Here is a 21,512-nt window from a genome sequence, read left to right as displayed (position 1 = left end):
GTAATACATAGCCCAGAGGACATTTTGTGTTGATTCAAGAGATGATAGGTCAGAGAATGTTCAGTGAAGGATTCTTTGTTTCAGCAGTGAGTAGGAGCCAGTCTCCATGCTCATTTCTGAACAGCTGAGCAAGAAAAATGTAGTAAACATCATTATAGAATTTTATATGACAGAAGCAACAAGCTAGATGTAATTAGCAATATAGCTACATATTCACATAATGTTAAATGAATAATGAGGTTAGAATAGCACAATACCATTTATGTATATTTAAATATATGTAATGTACATATAAACCTACATATTTTACAAGGACACATATTTTTCCAAATACATAAATAGGTGTTTGACTAAATGTCAGTGGAGAGCAAAGTATATTTATGTATAAAAGCAATATAATTAATAATACTAAATATAAAAATAAGGGCATTATGTGAATGGTAGTAATATGTTACTCACTAATAAAAATTATTGACTCAATTGTTTGTATTTGTGGCACAAAAATAAATGAAAGAAGAAGGATAAGGAGGGAGGGAAAGAGAGCTGTAGCAGTCTATACCAAAGGGTAGATGGCAAAGCAAATGAAGGTTTTATTTTCATGATTTATAGATATAGTTGTTGCTATTTTCATTTCATTTCCGAAATATGGGAGATACAATTATCTGTTTAGAATGAAGAAAAGTAAACAGTAGAATAAACATTGACAATATGGAAAAGCATGTCTCAAAGCGTTAAAGTAAGTTTTTCTAAAGTAAAAAGTTATTAAGTGGACAATTTAATATGGGAATACAAAAATTCTGACTCTAAATCCAGTATTTTTTCTAACATATTATAAGTTGTCGATATGGCTTGGCTGTGTCCCTACTGAAATATCATCTTCATTTCCCACATGTTGTGGGAGGGACTTGGTGAGAGGTGATTGAATCATGGAGCTGAGTCTTTCCCATGCTCATGAGACCTGATGGTTTTATAAAAAGGAGTTTCCCTGCACAAGCTCTCTCTTTCCCTGCTGCCATCCATGTAAGATGTGACATGCTCCTCCTTGCCCTCTGCCATGATTATGAGGCCTCCCCAGCCACGTGGAACTGTCAGTCCAATAAATCCTTTTACCTGTATAAATTACCCAGTCTCAGGTATGTTTTTATCAGCAGCGTGAAAATGGACAAATACAACTGTATACACGTAAATGTAAAATAATGCAAAATTAAACATACATAGAGTCAATTCATGTTGAAATCTAATTTGTTCATCATCAGTTTTCATATTTATTTTGACTTACTGTCCAAGTTGATTTCCTCAAATGTGTATGATCACAGGAACATTTTTATTGTTGTAAGAACACTGAACATGAGATATACTGTCTTAACAAAATTTTAAGTGTATAATATAGTACTGTTAACTATAGGAAAAATGTTATGTGGCAGATCTTTAAAATTTAATCATCTTGCATAAATGAAACTTGCTCATGAAAGAGTATACAAATAGGTCCATAGAAAAAAATGGGGAGCCTGGCATCATTATATCCCACTATGTCTCTGAGATTTGTGATCAATCACATATGACATCCCTAATCTTATTCCTTGTTTTTTGTGATGTATAGTAGACATTTCCATATAATGATAATCAGATGGAATATACATTTATACATCAGTTTTATGTTTTATTCATTCACAGAAGTATGCCACATAAAACAACATAAAGCATATTTAATTTTTATTAATAGCTGAATTAAAACAAATTTTTTCTCAATATTTAACATAATGTGTCTGTACATTGGGGTTATTTTTCCTATTTAACAACATTCAGGTAGGCAGAAAGATCAAGTAACAAATTCCTCTGAGATCAGCTTTCAAATTTTCTATGCCTTTAATGATAGTGCCTCAGTGATTTCTGCTCCCAACCCCTTGCCTGGGAAATGTGAGACTGGCTGGTAGTTGGCTTCCATGGAGAGTAGAAAGAGAGTTTTCAGTGCAGTCAGCTGAAGCCCAGGTTGAGAGAAATGTCAAAATGGCACTGGTAGGTCAACATACATACATCATCCCATGTCAATTGCATTAAGTAATCATTTTAAACAGGGAGAAGATGAGAAGGATTGGGAGAGATGCCCAGAATTACTCTGCAGTTCTGTTCAATCATTTCAGAATATATTTTAAAAATTCCTTGACACATTAAAGTGAAATATAATAGCACTGAAGTAGTTTAATTTACATAAATATATTGTTTTTTCCTCCCATGTAATGCTGTTTTTCATTCTTTCAATCAAATCCCTGAGAGTCCCTTTCCAAAGGGTAAAATAATAGGCCTCATTAATTTCCAATAGCACTTTATAATTGTGTACATAATAAGTATATACAAAAATTTATTAGAATGAATATGATCATTTAGCAAGATACAGTGTGTTATGTTATTGTACAGTATTTAAATGTATATTCCATTAGTAAAAAATAATTCAATATATGAAAATATAAAATTAATAGCATATCTAAATATCAGAAACAAACAGGCAAAATAATCTAAGCTTAAAAAAACTGTTTATAATTGCATCAAACTGTCAAATAGCAATAAGAACAACTAAAAATAGTGAGAAAAACTTTATAAATCCTGAAACATCACAGAATAAACTAAAGAGGACCTACATAGGCCAGACACGGTGGCTCACGCCTGTAATCCCAGCATTTTGAGAGGCTGAGGCAGATAGATTACCTGAGGTCAGGAGTTCAAGACCAGCCTGGGTAATATGAGGAAACCCTGTCTCTACTAAAAATACAAAAATTAGCCAGGCATGGTGTCAGGCACCTGTAGTCCCATTTACTAGGGGGGCGGAGGCAGGAGAATGGCTTGAGCTTAGCAGGTGGAGGTTTCAGTGAGGCAAGATTGTGGCATTGCACTCTAGCCTGGGCGACAGAGCAATACCCACGTCCCGCCCTCTCCACCCGCCCCCAAAAATGAGGACATACATAAATGGAAACATGTTATGCATTTGAATATTTAATATTCTAAATGATTTTATTTTTAGCTATTTTAGTTCATGGCATTTGTGCTATCCCAGTCAAAATCTATATAAGTGGATGTATTTGCATTTATAAGTATGTATGTATATGTGAAACTAGACAAACTAAATCTAAAATTATGGGAAAGACTGACATAATGGAATAACTATAATGAAAAACAATTCTTATATCACATCTGTAGTAATTAACCATTAGATAATCTGACTAATGATCTTGTATCGAGAGTGCAAAATCTGGACAGTGGAAACATGTATACTTAATTTATGAGGAAAAAATGGCATTGCAGAGAAGTAAAGAAAGAACAATGTTACCAGTAAATAGCTTTAGTCCAATTCACTACTATTAGAAAAAAAGGTTAATTTTTCTTAAAAAATAGTTTTTCTCGAAAGAGAAAATTAAAAGTAACTTCAAAACCAATAAAACTCTAGAGGATAACATGAGTTATGTTACTTTTAAGTAAGTTTGACTTCTAGAACCATGCAACTGATAAAGCTGACTATATTAAAACTAAGAATTCTATCAGACAACATAATTAAGTGAATGAAAAGTTAATATACAGTACAGGAAATTATTTGCAACTGCTCTAACAGTATAATTATTTGTAGTACATATTTCAATATAAAATACAATTAAGAGAATAAAAAGTCAAGATACAGTATAGGAAATTATTTGCAATTGTCTCTAACAGTATAATTATTTGTGACATGTAAGTTATTTTTAAAAAGGTTCATATCCTGACAATAAAATAGCGCCTATTAAGCAAAGAGAAAATAATTTTTTAAAAATGAGAAAAAACTTAAGCTAGCACATCAGAAAACAGAATATTGAACTCATCAGAAACATAGGGAAAAAGTCCACAACCTTCTTGGGATTCAGAAATATTCAAAAGAAAAACGTAATGTGATATTATTATAAAACTTCATATTAAAACAGTGCTTACTATCAAAAGTTACTTACAAGGGAGAATGGATGGGAATAGTCATTCATTTTGGTGGGAATGTAATTTAGGTAACCATGGCAATGCATTTGGCAATATCTACTGAAGTTTAACCTATACAAATTTTAAGACGAAGCAATTCCACTGCTAGATGGATATTTAATGATAATGAGTGTACTTCTGCATTGAGACTTGTAAAAGAATCTATCAGCATTAAATAAGATACCACACAAATGTCCACTAACATTAGAATATATTAAAATTTTGAGAAAAAATATCCTTTAGTATAAAAAGGAACAGATGACATCACATGTAACAACACAGCATAGTTAAATCCCACAAATGCCAAGTTGAGCAAGATAGCCAAGAAAACTAATGTCTGAACCCATACTGTGCATTTCCAAAAATAGCCAAAACAATATTTGGTTAGAGGCTGGGTTTGTGCTCACATTTTGGGGGCAAGTAGAGCATAGTGATTGGAAGATGCATGAAAATGTCTTTGAAATTACTAAATTTTTATGAGATTTGGTCAGGTTATATGTGTTTATTTTTGAATAGTTCATTGTGTTATGAAATGTCCTGTGTACTTTTTCCTATATGTCTTATAGTTCACAAGAAAAAAATTAAATAATTTTAAAAAGTGTTTTTAATATCTACATCAGGCTACTACTATTACTTTACTGTGAAATGTTGTGGGGTTTTTAAAATGTCTTTTTTTCCCTCTTCACTCCTCACTGGAAAATTTCAGAAAACAATTATGTACTTTGAAGAGTTATATGAAATTTAAAGCTAGACACCTCTATTGAAATCTACATTTGTGTCCCAATATTTTGAAATAATTTTCATGATATACGTTGATTTGTATTCCATTATGACTCAGGTTATTTTCTGTTGTTGCAGTTGATCCACTGAGTACAATAGAAACTTTAGGAACATTTTAATGGAATTACAGAGCCAATTTTAATTGCTGTGTGTGATTTAATTTATCTTCCATTAGATACTAACTTTTAAGTATCATGCTTTCTTTATTTTAATTTATTATTATACTTTAAGTTCTAGGGTACACGTGCACAACAGGCAGGTTTGTTACATATGTATACATGTGCCATGTTGGTGTGCTGCACCCATTAACTCGCCATTTACATTAGGTATATCTCCTAATGCTATCCCTCCCCGCTCCCCTCCCCACCTCATGAGAGGCCCTGGTGTGTGATGTTCCCCATCCTGTATTAGGTGTTCTCATTGTTCAATTCCCACCTATGAGTGAGAACATGCAGTGTTTGGTTTTCTGTCCTTGCAATAGTTTGCTCAGAATCGTGCTTTCTTAATTCAGTAAAAGTTTATTCTTAGCAACATTTTCTATCATTACATGAAATGCCTACTTCAATATTCCACAGTATAAGTAAAACTACCTCCAATGCCTAAACTCTCAAATATCATATTTTGCTTTTGGAAACAAAATTATCGTCTGAAACATTCACAGTTTTTTCACAACTACACTAAACAAATCTCTAAAATTTCAAATGCAATCTGTAGTTATTTCTTCATAAATATATAACAATAGTAACAGAAAATTCAGCTACAATCTCATATATTTTTATTGATACAAATTCTAAGTCTTTTCTTATAATAATCATAGAGTGATGAATCTTCATGTAATCATAATTTAACTTTCTAAATGAATATGTAGATAAAACTATCATTGTTCCTAGAAAAAGCCTACAAATAATTTTATTGGTTGCATCCCAATGTTTTAAGAAATGCTTCTTCCCCAGGATGACAAACAGGGAATAAAGTTAATGAGTTACCACAAAGTATCAGTTCTTTCTCTTTCTACTTGTCTGGTTTTAACTACCCCCTATCATTAAAACAATGACCAGGAAATGAAGAAATTAAGGTTGATCAGAGAAAGGAATTATTTAAAGAAAAATAGTGGCATGTAATGTTACTTTATCACTGACTGGTAAGGAAGTTAACTTGTACTAAAAAAAAAAAAAAAAAAAAAAAGAAAAAAGAAAGAAAAGAAAATGAAGGAAGCACAGAGGTTTGATAAACAGATACAATCAACAGAAGATAAATGACCACAGTGCTAAGACTTGATCACTTACCAGCTTCTGAGAAACATTTATTCTCAATGAAGCCTACTGAGTTTTTCACTATTTTGAGTCAAATCTTCACATAGTTTTATTGTTTTCTCAAACCCAACTAGGAAATGTGAACAATAATACAAAGTTACCCATTTAATAAAAAATTTTCAGAAACACATACATTCATGCACACATAGAGGTAAACACTTTCCTTCCTCCTCACTTTAATTCAGGTAGGTTATCATTGTATTATTTTCTATTATTGTATTTATTACTTATTATTAATACATTTCTCCTACTTTACCACTGAGTGAACAGAATAACCAGAAGCTGCAAAATGAAAAGAACTGAGTTCTATTTATTTTAGTTAACCTGATACCTTGAGCAAATTTCTTCCTCAGTGAAATATTCTTTTTGTTAATTGGGAGGCTAAAGATGATGTTTGTGAAAGCAGTTTGGAGCAAAATGTGATGGTGATAAGAATCTGAGAGGCCTCGTTTTGAATCTTTCTATATCATAAGATACATTAGTCCAGTCACCTTTTTTGCTCAGTCTGAATGTTATTGTGTATGAACTGCAGATTATAATACTTATACTATTTATTCTGCAAATTCAATGTTATACTTAGTATATTGCCTGACATCAAATATGTGGTCAATAAATGTAACTTTCTTCTTATCCACTGTTTAAAATAAAGTATAAATTTCTCATTGATGTGCCAGTTTCAATGTTGTATATTAAAATATCTTTGAGTTTAGCAGTCATACATAAAATTTTTAATATATTTATTGTTAGGTTTCAGGATTTAACTGTATAATTAAAAATAATATTTAAGTATAGAAAAGATAAAATATCTAAAGTCATGAGCTTCATTATTTACTCTTTCAAGTATAAATTTTATTAATTAACCAAGACTTACTGTATTAAAACAAAATATTGTTTAAAGTATTTTTCACTGATGCTATATTAAACTCATATTTAGTGAGAACTTTGTATATTTCAGTCTTTGTCTAAGGTCATTGAATTAGAAAGAAGAATAAGAGTAATTCCAACCATCCAAAGAGAAATGGGCTATTTGAGGTTACAACATAGTAAAAAAATAATAATGCAATAAATGAAGAAAAGTGTTCAGAGAAGTGTTCACGTACTGCCAGTAAATACTGATGAATAAATGATTAATTGCATATAGTTGGAGAAAAACTTCATAGAAAAATGAATACAATGGATTATTCAAGGAAAATTGGAATTGTCTCTGATGGTTAAGAAAGAAACACAAACAAGCGAATTACAAGCAGAAGAGAATAACATCTGTAAAATCTGGGTGGCTATTACGTCGTGGTGTTCCCATGAATAAACTCTAGATAGAAAGATAGACAGAGGAAAAAAAAAGTATATATTTTTTCTTTGAAGTTAAAATTTCAACTTTATTCAGGAGTCTTATTTTAGAAATGTCAATTGTCAGCATTGTTTTTATTGGAATCTTAGTTTTGGAAAGAAGTTTAGAAATATGTTTACTTCTGTTCTTGTATTCATTTAAAAAGTTATACCTTGAATATAACAATAGCATTCTTCTGAATTATATTACTTTTCTTTTTTTCTACTTCTGCATTTGAAAGAAGTAACCTGATATTCAAAGACCATATATTTCTTCACCTGCTTTCTGTATACAGTAATAATTATTCATTAATTCTAGCAGCATCCAGTAAAAATCTTCAGTGACTCAGGCCTTGTGCCAGATCTCAAACAATTTTTAAAAATTTTTTGAGACAGCCTGTTTCCCAGGCTGGAGTGCAGTGGCGTGATCATGGCTAACTGCAGCCTCGACCTCTCAAGCTCAAGTGAAATCCCTCAACCCCATCCCCATACGTAGCGGAGACCACAGGCACACATCACCACACCAGGCTGATTTTTTTTTTTTTTTTTTTTTTTTTTTTTTGTCTGTAGAGACACGGTCTCGCCATGTTGCCCAGGATGGTCTCAAACTCCTGGGCTCAAGTGATCTTCCCACCTCAACCTCCCAAAGTTCTGGGACTATAGGCATAAGTCACCATGCCTGGCCAACAAACCTTGAGAGAAAAAATATATGTTAAAAGAATCAAAAGAAAGTCACAGGCTGAGAGAAAATACTTGCAAATCACATATATCTGGTAGAGCACTTGTATCAAACATATATTAATAAAAGATCTTTTAAGATCAACAATAAGAAACAAAATGGGAAAAATATCTGAATAAATACCATATCAAGGAAGATATACAGATAGCAAGTAAGCGTATGAAATATGCATCATATGTCATTAGGGAATTGCAAGTTAAAACTGCGATGAGATACTACTACACACATTAGAAGAGCTAAATCCCAAACACTGACAAAACCAAATGCTGACAAGGATATTGAGAAATAGGAACTGTCATCAATGCTAGTGAGAATATCAAAAGGCTCAGTCACTTTGAAAGATAGTTTGTCAGCCTTTTACAAAGCTAAAAATAGGCTAAACATAAGATGTAGCAATCAGGCTTATATATGTTTACCCAAGTGAGTTAAGAATTCATGTGCACAGATAAATTTGTACATAAATATTTACAGCAACTTTATTAAAATTGCCAAAATGCAGAAGCAACAAAGATGATCTTCAAATAAATGCTGCTAAGTGACCGGTCAGACCCAAAGGACTGTATGATTCCAACTATATGACATTTTTGAAAAGACAAAACTATAGATAGTACAAAGATCAGTGGTTGCTGGTAGTTTGAGGGATGAGGGGAGGTTAAATCAGCAGAGCAGAAGGTATTTTTAGAGCAGTGAAACTTCTCTATGACACTGAAATGGTAAATGCATGACAATAGGGATTTGTCAAAACCTGCAAAGCAAAGAAGAATCCCTAATGTAAAGAAAGGAATTTAATTAATAATAACAATGGCTTATTATTGCAAGAAATATATCACATTTATGCAAAATATTAATAATGGGGGAGAGAGTTATTGGAATTCTATACTTCATGTTCAATTTTTTGTAACTCTAAAACTGCTCAAAATATAAAATCTACTAATTAAGAGCAAATTTTTAAAAAGAAAGCATAGAACATAATTGAATAAGTTTAGAAAACGAAAACAGCATATAGAAGAACATTTATCATGCATCTAAATCAGTGTTCAGAGCAAAATTCAAAACTTTAAGCACATATTGATTTAAAAATAAGAAGCATTAATTTTTTAAAAAATGCATTATAACAAGAAATTAAACCAAAATAAGAAAGAAGGAAGGACTTCATTATAAAATTCATATTAAATGAATTAGATATCAAAAGTAATACAGCAGAATTAACAAAAATTTATAAAATCAATTTACTAGAAAAAAATAAAAAACTACTGTTTAAACCAAGGAAAAAATAAGAACATCAAATATATACAATAAAGAATGATAAGAGGAAAAAATTTTCATAAAATAAAAGAAAAAACTTTACCAACCCTAAGATTATTTTGATATTACAAAGGAATTTTAAAACCTGAGTTAAATGGGCAATATTGTAGGATAATAATTGTGCTAAAACTGATCTCAGAGGAAATATTAAGTTCAAGTTGACTTATTTCCACAGAAGTAAACAAATTATAAAAGCAAATAGATAAATATTAAAAACATTAGAAAAAATTCATTTATAAGGGAATTCTAACAGACCTCTAGTTGATAATTTCATGTCAGTTAAACTACACTGTGTCATAATAGATAAAAGTACTCTAAATTTATTTATATATCTCAGTGAAAAATTCTGGAAAAAGACTGGCAAAACTGAATTGAATTTTGCCAAATAGAGATTATTTCAACATGTCACAGATGCATCAATACTAGAAATGCTTATATAAAACATGAAATTAATGCCCTGAAAAAATGATTGGCTAGATGCAGCCAGGAAGTGCCATTCCCAATGAGAAGGCTGGGATTTCAACTAAATCTACACAATTTGAACAAATCTTTGGAGAAAAAACAACTGTGGGTGGAAAAAATTTGCAGGTGCTGAGACTGAAGAGGGAGGAAGCTGGGAACCTGGTATGGCATGCCTGAATGCTTGTGCTGGCTCCCAGTGCTGGATGGCTCCTGGGGAATGGGTGAGAGAGGGACAGGGGGAGTACCAACTCTTGCCATGGGTCTCTGGGATCCTAGGTGCAGGGCATCCCCTGCACCCCACAGATGTTTGAGCTTGCAGGGGGAACCTGTCCAGAGACTGGACAGAAACGGGACTTCAGCAGACACGGAGCTGGAAACTTTTTTGTGTGGGACAACTCTGAAGTCTGGCCATAAATGCCAATCCCCCAGGCCTCCCTGGCTCCCTCTGAAAGGCTCTGGCCCCAGCTAACTGCTGAAATGAGGAATCAGGGACAACTTCCCTGCAGGTCTGGGGCAATTCTGTCCTGCAGCTCCCCTGCCTGCCAGCCCATTCCAGGGCTCCTGCCTGGCTGCCCACAGGCATGTGTACACAGTGCTGCCTCTGCTATCCAGTCCAGGTGCTTTGCTACACCTGAGTGCATTATGCCAGCCTGGGACCCCTTCAGATCTCCTAGTGCACGAGGAACCCAACCCTGAGGGTCTGAAGGAGTGAGCAGTAGGCAGACACTGCTGCCCGCCCCGAAGCTGCAGCCCGTGGCTTGGGAGTACCATCACTCAAGCAGCTCACACTCTCAGAAAACGGGAAGTGAGGGGTCATGCAGGGTCACGGGCTGGTGTGAGACCTAGGCATGCCTCCCTCCACAGGGCTGGTCTGATAAGGGTGGGGCCTATCTCCCTGCTGGACCTCTACATAAGAGAGCCTAATGGCCCAAAACACTTAGATACAAAATTTCAGACACAATGCTAATGATCAGAGGTGGCTCTCCCAAGGCGCATGAGCAGATCTGGTGAGAGAGTCACTTCTCTTCCTCTTGCACTGCAGAACACGGCTGCAAACATGAGTATACACAAAAGAGCTGCGTGGCTAAGAGCTTATTTACAGCCTTTCGCTTTCCAGTGCCCTCTAATGGATCACAGACCAAACTACACCAAAAACTGCTAAATTTTCCTCCTGAGAAACTCAGGGCAATAATTCAACAACAAAGACACTATACAGAGCCTTCGCCTTCTAAAAACGTCCAGAAACAAAGACAACTGATTGTACTCAATTACCATAATTGAAAGAACACCCACCCTCCCAGAAGAGAAAGATAAACCACGAGAACTATGACAATTCAAGAAACAAGTGTCCCCTTACCTCCAAATGAGCCCACTAGCTCCCTGGCAATGGTTCTTAACCAATCTGAAATAACTGAAATGGCAGACATGGAATTTAAAATGTTGATAGAAGTGAAACTCATTGAGATCCAGAAGAAAGTGGAAAATCAATTCAAGGCAGCCAAAAAATCAAATAAGACCATTCAAGAGCTGAAAGATGAAATCGCCATTTTAAGAAAGACCCAAACTGAACTTCTAATGTTGAAAAATTTGCTACAAATATTTCATAATACAATAGGATGTATTGACAGCAGAATAGACAAAGCTGAGGAAAGAGTCTCAGAGCTCAAAGACTGCTTCTTTGAATCAATTCACTGAGACAAAAATAAAGAAAAAATATATTTTTTTAAAAATAACAAAACCTCAGAGAAATATGGAATTATGTAAAGCATGAAATATTCATTGGTATCCCTGAGAGAGAAGGAGAGAAAGTAAGCCATTTGAAAAATATATTTGATGATATAGTTTACAAAAAATTTCCTAATCTTCCTGGGGAGTTTTACACGCAAATTCAAGAAATATAGAGAAATCCAGCTAGATAGTTCACAAGATGACCATTTCCAAAGCAGATCATCATCAAATTCACCAATGTTAAACAAAAGAAAAAAGCTTCAAAGGCAGCTAGAAAGGTCAGATCATATACAGAGTGACTCCCATCATGCTGGAAGCAGACTTCCCAGCAGAAACCTTACAAGCCAGAAGAGATTGGTGGCCTATTTTCAATATCATTCCAGAAAATAAATTTTAACCAAAAATTTCACACTACATTACATTGAGCTTCGTACATGAAGCAGAAATATATATATATGTATATATATATATATCTCAGACAAGTAAATGCTGAGGGAATTTGTTTAAACTAGACCAGCTTTACAAGAGGTCCTTAAGTGAGTGCAAAACATGGAGTCCAAAGAATGATGCCTTCTACCACAAATACTTGCTTAAGCACATAGCCCACAGACACTATTAAGCAACTACACAATCATGTCTACATAACAACTAGCTAAAAAGATGATGACAGGATCAAAATCTCACCCTTAAATAAATGGACAATGCTGCACTTAAAAGACAGAGTGGTAAGTTAGATAAAAAATAAGACCCAACTGTCTATTGTCTTCCTGGGACTTGTCCCACATGTAACAAAATCCACAGGCTTGGAGAAAGATCTACCATCCAATGAGAAAACAAAAAAAAAAGAGCAGGAATTGCTATTTTTATATCGGACAAAATAGACTTTAAGCCTTAAACAATTAAGAAGGACATTACACAATGATAAAGGGTACAATCCAACAAAAAGACTTAACTATCCTAAATATATACTCACACAACATTGCAGCACCCAGACTCATAAAACAAAACAAATTATTGCTTTTATTTTCTTTCTTTCTTTTTTTTTTTTAAAGACTGACTCTCACTCTGTCGCCTAGGCTGCAGTGCAGTTGCATGATCTTGGCTCACTGCAACTTCTGCCTCCTGGGTTCAAGTGATTCTTCTGCCTCGGCTTCCAGAATAGCTGGGATTACAAGTGCATGCCATCACTCCAGGCTAATTTTTGTATTTTTAGTAGAGATGGGGTTTCACCATGTTGGCCAGGCTGGTCTTGAACTCCTGATCTCAAATGATCCACCAGCCTCAGCCTCCCAAAGTGCTAGGATTACAGGTATGAGTCACTGCGCCCAGCCAAAACAAGTAATTTCTAACCTAAGACTTAGATAACCACTCAATAAGAATAGGAAACATTAACACCCCATTGATGGCATTGTTCAGATTATCAAGGCAGAAAACTAAGAAAGAACCTCTGGACTTAACACACACTTCCAACAACCAAAGAATATACATTCTACCCATCTGTACGTGGAACATATTCAAGATAGACTGCATGCTTGGTCATAAAGCAAGTCTAAATAAATTTTTTTTAAATTCAAAATTATACCAAGCACTAAAACCACAGTGCAATAAAAATAAAAATAAATTTCAAGATCTCTTAAAACTACATAAAGATATGGAAATTGAAAAACTTACTACTGAATAACTCTTGATTGAACATCACAGTTGAGGCAGAAATAAAAAAAAATTGTAAGTTAATAAAAATAGGAACACAACTTACCAAAATCTCTAGGATACAGCTAAAACATTGCTAAGAGGAAAGCTATAGCACTAAATGCCCCCATTAAGAAGTTAGAAAGATTTCAAATTAACAATCTAAGTTTGCGACTAAAGAAACTGGAAATTAAACAGAACAAACCAACATCAAAGGTAGCAGAAGAAAATAAATAACTAAAATGAGAAAAGAATAGAATTAAATTGAGACACAAAAATCCATACAAAAAAACGAGAAAAAGATCCACACAAAAAATCTTGCAACCAAAAGTTGGTTTTTGAAAGAATAAGTAAAACTGATAGAAATCCTCTCGCTAGATTAACAAAGAAAAAAAGAAAGAGAATTTTCCAAATAAGCACAATCAGAAATGACAAAGGCAATACTGAAACTTACAGAATACAAAATATTATCAGAGACAACTATGAGCAATTCTATGCACAGAAATTTTAAAATCTAGGGGAAAAGTGTAAGTTCCTGGCTTACAAAATCTCCCACGTTTGAATCAGGAAGAGATTGAAACCCTGAAGAGACCATATAAACTTCGGAAATTGAATACATAATAAAGAACCTATCTATCAAAAAAAGTCCTGGACCAGTTGGATTCACATGCAAATTCTACCAAATGCTCAAAGAAGAACTGATACCAGTCTTACTGACACCATTCCCCCAAATGGAGGAGAAGATGCTCCTTCCTAATGCATTTTATGAAGTCAGCATCAGCCCAATTGTATTTCATAAAGCAAGCATCTTTACCAAAATTTGGCAGAGATGAAAAAAAAAAAAAAAAAAAGAAAGAAGAAAAGAAAACTTCAGGCCAGTATTCCCGATGAATGTAGATGCAAAAATCTTCAACGAAGTATTAGCAAACTAAATCCAACAGGACATCAAAAAGTTAACACATCACAATCATGTTTACTTTGTATCAGGAATATGAAGCTTGTTCAACATATACAAATCAATTAATGTGATTCACTACATAAGCAGAATTAAAACCTAAAACCATAGGATCATCTCAACAGATGCAGGAAAAGCTTTTGTTAAAATCCAACATCTCTTCATGTTAAAAACCCTGAACCAATTAGGCATCAAATGAGCATACCTCAAAATAATAAGAGCCATCTAGTAAAAACCCACAGCCAACATCACACTGAGTGGGATAAAGCTCAAACTATTTCCTTCAAGAACTAGAAAAAGACAAGGATGCCCACCCTCAACACTTCTATTTAACATAGTACCAGAAGTCTTAATCACAGCCATCAGGCAAGAGAATCAAATCAATGTCATCAAAATAGGAAAAGAATAAGTCAAACTATCTCTCCTAACTGACTGTGTGTTTCTATACCAAGAAAATCCTAAAGAGTCTCCCAAAAGGTTCCTGGAATTTATAAACAACTTCAGTAAAGTTTCAGGATACAAAATCAATGTACAAAAATTCATAGCATTTCTGTACGTCAATAACATCCAGGCTGAGAGTGAGATCAAGAACACAATCCCACTTACAATAGCCACAAAGAAAATGAAATCTCTGAGAACACAGCTAACCAAGGAAAGATAACTACAAAGAAAACTACAGAAAATTGCTGAGAGAAATTGGAAATGATATAAATAAATGGAAAAACACTTTATGCTCATAGATTGGAAGAATCAATCTAGTAAAAATAGCCATACTGCCCAAAGCAATCAACAGAGCCTACACTATTGTATCAATCTACCAATATCATTTTTCACAGAATTAGAAAAAGCATTCTAAGATTCATATGCAACCAAAAAAGAGCCTGAATATCCAAAGCAATCTTAAGCAAAAAGAAAAAAGCTGGTGGTATCACAAGATCTGAGTTCAAACTATGATAGTGTAGATACTAACTAAAACAATGCGGTACTGGCACAAAAACAGACACATATGTCAATAGAACAGCCTGGAAAACTCGGAAATAAAGCCACACATTTACAACAATCTGATCTTCTACAAGTCCAACAAAAACAAGCAATGGGGAAGCACTCCCTATTCAACAAATGGTCCTGGGATAACTGGCTAGCCATATGCAGAAGATTGAAGCTGGACTCCTACCTTTCAGCATGTACAAAAATTAACCCAAAATGGATCAAATGTTTACATGTAAAACCTCAAACTATAAAAATTGTAGAAGTACCAGGCATGGTGGCTCACTCCCGTAATCCCAGCACTTTGGTAGGCCAAGGTGGGCACATTGCTTGAGGTCAGGAGTTTGAGACTAGTCTGTCCAACATGGCAAAATCCCATCTCTAATAAATATACAAATATTAGCTGGGCATGGTGGCATGTGTCTGTAATCCCAGCTAGTCAGGAGGCTGAAACATGGGAATCTCTTGTACCTGGGAGACAGAGGTTGCAGTGAGCCAAGATCATACCACTGCACTCCAGCCTGGGTGTCAGAGTGAGACTCCATCTCAATGAAATGAAATAAAATAAAATGAAGTAAATAAATAAATAAATAAATAAATAAATAAATAAATATGTCCTAGAAGAAAACCTAGGAAATACTCTTGTTGACATTTTTGCTAAGTCCCCAAAAGCAATTGCAACAAAATCAAAAATAGACAATTGGTACCTAATTAAACGAAAGAGATTTTGCACAGCAAAAGAAACTATCAACAGAATAAACTGACAACCTACAGAATAGGAGGAGATACTCGCAAACTATTCATCTGTCAAAGGCCTAATATCCAGAATATATACAGAACTTAAACAAATCAACAAGCAAAAAACAACCCCATTTTAAAATGAGCAAAGGACACGAACAGACACTTCTCAAAAGAAGAGATAGCAGTAGCCTAGAAACCTATGAAAAAATGCTCATCATCCCAAATCATCAGATAAATGCAAATCAAAACTACAATGAGACACCATCACACACTACTCAGAATGAGGATTACTAAAAAGTCATAAAACGACATATGCTAGTGAGACTGTGGAGAGAAAGGAACAATTACACATTAGTGGTGGTAATGCAAGTTAGTCCAGCCATTGTGGAAAGCAGTCTGGAGATTTCTCAAAGAATTTAAAATGTAGCTACTTTTCTATTCATCAATTTCATTACCAGGTATATATTCAAAGAATAATAAATCATTCTACCAAAAGAGACACATACACCTGTATGTTCATCACAGCACTATTCACAATAGGAAAGATAAGTAATCAATCTAGATGCAAATCAACAGTGGATTGGATAAAGACAATGTGGTACATATATACCATGGAATACTATGCACTGGTGAAAAATAATTAAGGAGAATGAAATCATATCCTTTGCAGACACATGGATGCAAAGACATCCATGGTAGTTGGAGGTCATAATCCTAAGTGAATTAACACAGGAGCTGAAAACCAAATACTGCCTGTTCTCACTTATAACTGTGAGTTAAATAGGGATTATATACGAATATAAAGATCAAAACAATAGACACTGCAGACTACTAGAGCAGGGACAGAGGGAGTGGGATGCAGGTTGAAAATCTGCCTATCAAGTAGCCTGCTCATTCCCTGAGTGATGGGATCTGTATCCCAAACCTCAGTATCATGCACTATTGTCAGGTAACAAACCTGTACATATACCCTATGAATCTAAAATACATACATAAAATAATAAATTCATAGATTTAAGGAGAAAAAATAAATGATCATTACACAAATGCCAAAAAGGCAGCAGGCTAAAATCAACAACTATTCTTGATAAACCCATACAATAATAAAGTAGTGGTGAATATTTAATTAGTTAAGAATTTTCTTAGAAATTAAAAACACAAAACTATATGTACAATTCCTTGCACTTAAAAATAAAATTTCCAGGATATTATATCTATTTAACCCTTTTCCTGTTTAGAAAAAAAAAAAAGTAGTGCAGCTCACTGACAGTGTTCATTTAATTTTACATAAAAATGCTCTTTCAGGCTGAAGCAAATCTGACTGATTTTCAATGTGAAAATAAAATATAAAAACTATTGTTGAGGGTATTTCTAAACAGAACTAATATCAGAATCATCTGAAACATCAGAATCATCTGTTTCAGAAAAATCAGATTCATCGAATGAATCTTTGGTCAACAACTCTTAAGAATAATGTTAACATCACGTGTAGGGATGCTACGTTTTCTAGAATTTGACATTTATGGGATTAATTACTATACTTTTAAAATGGAAATACCATCACTAAAAACAGAATGCAATAAGTGGAATGATCTCTTTTGTTTCCAACATTTATGAACTAGAGAGAGAAGAAAATAATAATAAAAATACAATAAAATAATAATAATAAAATAATAATAAAATAAAAATAATATTTGGTGGCAAAATTATCTCAGGCCAAACACTTCACTGACAAGCACCACTGGCAAGTATTCTCAGGACAAATGCGAAATGGGTTTTATTTTATTTTTTAATTTGTTTTTAATTTTTTTTTATTTTAATTTTTTTTTTTATTATTATACTTTAAGTTCTAGGGTATATGTGCATAACTTGCAGGTTTGTTACATATGTATACTTGTGCCATGTTGGCGTGCTGCACCCATCAACTTGTCAGCACCCATCAACTCATCATTTACATTAGGTATAACTCCCAATGCAATCCCTTCCCCCTCCCCTCTCCCCATGATAGGCCCCAGTGTATGATGTTCCCCTTCCCGAGTCCAAGTGATCTCATTGTTCGGTTCCCACCTATGAGTGAGAACATGCGGTGTTTGGTTTTGTGTTCTTGTGATAGTTTGCTGAGAATGATGGTTTCCATCTGCATCTATGTCCCTACAAAGGACACAAACTCATCCTTTTTTATGGCTGCATAGTATTCCATGGTGTATATGTGCCACATTTTCTTAATCCAATCTGTCACTGATGGACATTTGGGTTGATTCCAAGTCTTTGCTATTGTGAATAGTGCTGCAAAAAACATACATGTGCATGTGTCTTTATAACAGCATGATTTATAATCCTTTGGGTATATACCCAGTAACGGGATGGCTGGGTCATATGATACTTCTAGTTCTAGATCTGTGTGGAATCACCATACTGTTTTCCATAATGGTTGAACTAGTTTACAATCCCACCAACAGTGTAAAAGTGTTCCTATTTCTCCACATCCTCTCCAGCACCTGTTATTTCCTGACTTTTTAATGATTGCCATTCTAACTGGTTTGAGATGGTATCTCATTGTGGTTGTGAGTTGCATTTCTCTGATGGCCAGTGATGATGAGCATTTTTTCATGTGTCTATTGGCTGTATGAATATCTTCTTTTGAGAAATGTCTGTTCATATCCTTTGCCCACTTTTTGATGGGGTTGTTTGTTTTTTTCTTGTAAATTTGTTTGAGTTCTTTGTAGGTTCTGGATATTAGCCCTTTGTCAGATGAGTAGATTGCAAAAATTTTCTCCCATTCTCTAGGTTGCCTGTTCACTCTGATGGTAGTTTCTTTTGCTGTGCAGAAGCTCTTTAGTTTAATGAGATCCCATTTGTCAATTTTGGCTTTTGTTGCTGTTGCTTTTGGCATTTTAGATATGAAGTCCTTGCCCATGCCTATGTCCTGAATGGTATTACCTAGGTTTTCTTCTAGGGATTTTATGGTATTAGGTGTAACATTTAAGTCTCTAATCCATCTTGAATTAATTTTCGTATAAGGAGTAAGTAAAAGATCCAGTTTCAGCTTTCTACTTATGGCTAGCCAATTTTCCCAGCACCATTTATTAAATAGGGAATACTTTCCCCATTTCTTGTTTTTGTTAGGTTTGTCAAAGATCAGATGGCTGTAGTTGTGTGGTATTATTTCTGAGACCTCTGTTCTGTTCCATTGGTCTATATCTCTGTTTTGGTACCAGTACCATGCTGTTTTGGTTACTGTAGCCCTGTAGTATAGTTTGAAGTCAGGTAGCGTGATGCCTCCAGCTTTGTTCTTTTGACTTAGGATTATCTTGGCAATGCGGGCTCTTTTTTGGTTCCATATGAACTTTAAAGCAATTTTTTCCAATTCTGTGAAGAAATTCATTGGTAGCTTGATGGGGATGGCATTGAATCTATAAATTACCTTGGGCAGTATGGCCATTTTCACGATATTGATTCTTCCTATCCATGAGAATGGTATGTTCTTCCATTTGTTTGTGTCCTCTTTGATTTCACTGAGCAGTGGTTTGTAGTTCTCCTTGAAGAGGTCCTTTACATCCCTTGTAAGTTGGATTCCTAGGTATTTCATTCTCTTTGAAGCAATTGTGAATGAAAGTTCATTCATGATTTGGCTCTCTGTTTGTCTGTTACTGGTGTATAAGAATGCTTGTGATTTTTGCACATTAATTTTGTATCCTGAGACTTTGCTGAAGTTGCCTATCAGCTTAAGGAGATTTTGGGCTGAGACAATTGGGTTTTCTAAATATACAATCATGTCATCTGCAAACAGGGACAATTTGACTTCTTCTTTTCCTAACTGAATACCATTGATTTCTTTCTCTTGCCTAATTGCCCTAGCCAGAACTTCTAACACTATGTTGAATAGGAGTGGTGAGAGAGGGCATCCCTGTCTTGTGCCAGTTTTCAAAGGGAATGCTTCCACTTTTTGCCCATTCAGTATGATATTGGCTGTGAGTTTGTCATAAATAGCTCTTATTATTTTGAGATACGTTCCATCAATACCGAATTTATTGAGCGTTTTTAGCATGAAGGGCTGTTGAATTTTGTCAAAGGCCTTTTCTGCATCTATTGAGATAATCATGTGGTTTTTGTCTTTGGTTCTGTTTATATGCTGGATTATGTTTATTGATTTGTGTATGTTGAACCAGCCTTGCATCCCAGGGATGAAGCCCACTTGATCATGGTGGATAAGCTTTTTGATGTGCTGCTGGATTCGGTTTGCCACTATTTTATTGAGGATTTTTGCATCAATGTTCATCAGGGATATTGGTCTAAAATTCTCTTTTTTTGTTGTGTCTCTGCCAGGCTTTGGTATCAGGATGATGTTGGCCTCATAAAATGAGTTAGGGAGAATTCCCTCTTTTTCTATTGATTGGAATAGTTTCAGAAGGATTGGTACCAGCTCCTCCTTGTACCTCTGGTAGAATTCAGCTGTGAATCCATCTGGTCCTGGACTTTTTTTGGTTGGTAGGCTATTAATTATTGCCTCCATTTCAGAGTCTGCTATTGGTTTATTCAGGGATTCAGCTTCTTGCTGGTTTAGTCTTGGGAGAGTGTAAGTGTCCAGGAAATTATCCAGCGAAATGGGTTTTAAAACTAATGCTTTCATAATCAAATTTATTTAAAAAATAAGATAACATATAACAGGATGATAGTTTTCAACAAGGAGACATGAGCTTTCCTGTGTTTTTGAGGCTTGCCCAAGAAATTTATGCTTGCTTTGAAATTTAAAGGATAAGTATGAGATAAAATTGGGGTCTGGGGATGTCCAAGCATAGAAAACAGCACAGACATTAACTCTGAAGGCAGAGGGATCAGAGCAAAAAGGGGAACTGAAAGAAACTATGTCTGAAGAGCAGAAAAAGTAGAAGATGCTGAGCCAGAGAAGCAGGTAGAAGTAGAAAGGGGACAATAACATGGAGTTTTATGGGGAGTTCAGAAAATGGCCTTTTTTGTTTTTGTTTTTGTTTTTGGCAGGGGTAGTGTAGAGCGGTGGGCACGGTCTCATTCTCTCACCCACAGTGGAGTATAGGGATGCAATCGTGGTTCATTGCAGCCTCAACTTCCCAGGCTCAAGCAGTTCTCCCACTTCAGGCCATGGGGCAACAGGGACTAAAGGCAAACACCACCCCACTTAGCTAATTTAATATTTTTTTAAATTTAATATTAGGTACAAATGAGTTTTAACGTAGTGCTGTTATTTAAAGTATATTTTCCTTCTAAGTTTCCAGCAAAAAGGTATTGGCTTATTTTTTCATCTGTGTGCCATACAAGTAATTCGATAGATTTTTCCTGATCCATACAAAATGTATTTTTTTAAAGATATAGAAGATATACTTCATAATAATAGCTGGCAGTATAGGTAAAATATATTATCACGATCACCACTAATTATATATATTTCTGTAGATATAGTTTTACTGGTTTGTTACTTTGTTATTGTTTGCATGTTTTCCCCCTCCAAAATAGTATCTAA

The sequence above is a fragment of the Macaca thibetana genome, chromosome 5, assembly GCF_024542745.1.
Source record: "Macaca thibetana thibetana isolate TM-01 chromosome 5, ASM2454274v1, whole genome shotgun sequence".
In the NCBI taxonomy this organism is placed as follows: domain Eukaryota; kingdom Metazoa; phylum Chordata; class Mammalia; order Primates; family Cercopithecidae; genus Macaca; species Macaca thibetana.
This window is presented reverse-complemented; position numbering follows the sequence as displayed.